The sequence below is a fragment of the Fragaria vesca genome, linkage group LG2 (assembly GCF_000184155.1).
Source record: "Fragaria vesca subsp. vesca linkage group LG2, FraVesHawaii_1.0, whole genome shotgun sequence".
Classification (NCBI taxonomy): domain Eukaryota; kingdom Viridiplantae; phylum Streptophyta; class Magnoliopsida; order Rosales; family Rosaceae; genus Fragaria; species Fragaria vesca.
Window position 1 is genome coordinate 28984926 of NC_020492.1, and position 2059 is coordinate 28986984.

Consider the following 2059-nt stretch of genomic DNA (forward strand, 5'->3'; position numbering starts at 1 on the left):
TTGGATGAACATAATTCTGTCGAACTTGAATCGTTCATGTTTATAACAGAAAAACACAGTTTTGAGTGCCTTAATGATAACCAAATTGGCTGAAATTTTGCAGAAATGATATATACATTAGTATCTAAATACTAGATGGTGGAGATGTGAAAATTCGATTGAAAAGTGAGTGTCAAGTGGAAATCCGCACCGTAAAAATAAATGTGGACGTCCGCAGCTGAGAAGCGCTGTATATATATATATATATCCTATTTTTTAGGTTTTGACTTGTTGTCCTGGTGCGGAAATCGTTATACAATATGATCACCGGAGACAACTTTTGCTTCTTTCACATTAGAGAACAAAACAAAAGGCTAGACTGCTTCACTATCTCAGATCGCCCAATAATATAGAAAAAGAGTTCTTCCACGTTCGAGAATGAAAACTCGATCAGTTCATCTTGTTTTTACTCTTTGTATCAATATATTGTTATCAACTCGATCTGAGTACATACAGAATTTACACAAATCAAGGCTTGCTGGTAGCCTCACCTGTCCTTAATTACTGAGAAAAAGATCGAAGAAGTCCATTTCATACTAATTTAGGCCTTGAGTTATCAGTTGCAACATAATCTCGATCTCACTACCAAAGCAGAAGAGAACCGATCGAGACTCCCAACAATCTCCCAACCCTATCGAGGTCATACAATTTAGCCCACCCTACAAGACCAAAGTCAGGCCTGGCCAAACCTTACCGACCCGCGCGCCTCTTTCGATGGTTTGCTATTGGGATAATCTGGTTATCGAACTCCTTCAAGGAGCTTGCTGAAGATTTTCCAAACCGTAATTAACCATGTGTATAACCCAATGTCCAATTCCCCATACTAACCAAAAATAGTTTAACAATGATCAATCCTAAAGAACTATCCAACTATTTTAAACTGGTACGGTACATTGTTAGGGAGTAGGGCTAGAAAAGGACATTGGGACTAATTAAGTGAATACTAATGCATACATGTTTATATTTAGCTTTTGTATATTATGTAGTAAAGAGGACGTGTGGTCTCGTGGTTTGAGACTACTCTTTGCAACTATGAGGTGAGGGTTTCGACACTCAACTCTTGCAAATTCACCACTATTTTTGAATTATGTGAAGTATACATGTATTTCGGTAGGCTCGGTATACCGAAGGTATGCAATACCTCAATACCGCAGCCGAGCCGAATACATGATATAGTATGGTTGAGCCGAGCCGAACTCTTGGCACAACTCGATATTGGCTCGGTTGAAATTTCGGCTGGTTCGGCTTGCTCGGCTCAAAATGCCAACCCTAATAGGGAGGCTAAAATTACAAATATCCATCGTGGCTAAAATTACCAGGGCCGGTCATGAAGCATTGAAGACCCAATGCGAAAAAAATCGTTGGGCCCTTTATATTAAATTTCTTTTTTATTCGAAATGTTTTAAAATTAGTATACTCTTTATTGTTATCTAAAAATACCTCTTGTATTATTTGCCCCTCATTAATAATGTTTTATCTTAATACATATATAAATATATATATATATATGCATATTTTTTGCTGGTTTCTAACCTAACGCCCATATATATATACACTACGCCAGATAATGCATCACACGACGCCAGATAATGCATCACACGGGGAAAAAACGTGGTCTGATAAAGGTCAAATCCGTTGTTAATCCGATCGCCGTCTGATCAACATGTCACACAACGGCTAAAAAGAGCTTGTCTGACTAACTGACACACAACGCTACAATAAAAACCATTGTGTGATTCTCGGCATATATCATCGACAACTGCCGACACAAGTCGAGCTGCTTCTCGGCAGCTGTCGACATATGTTGATGAATTATATCGGGAATCATACAATAGTTTTTTGTAGAATATTGTTGTGTGATTCTCGACAGATATTATCGACACATGCCGAGCTGCTTCTCGTCAGCTGTCGATGATATCTGCCGAGAATCACACAACAGATTTTCCAATAAAAACTCTTGTGTGATTGTTAAGTTACACAACGGTTTCCTTTCATGAGTTGTTGTGTGAATATCGACAGA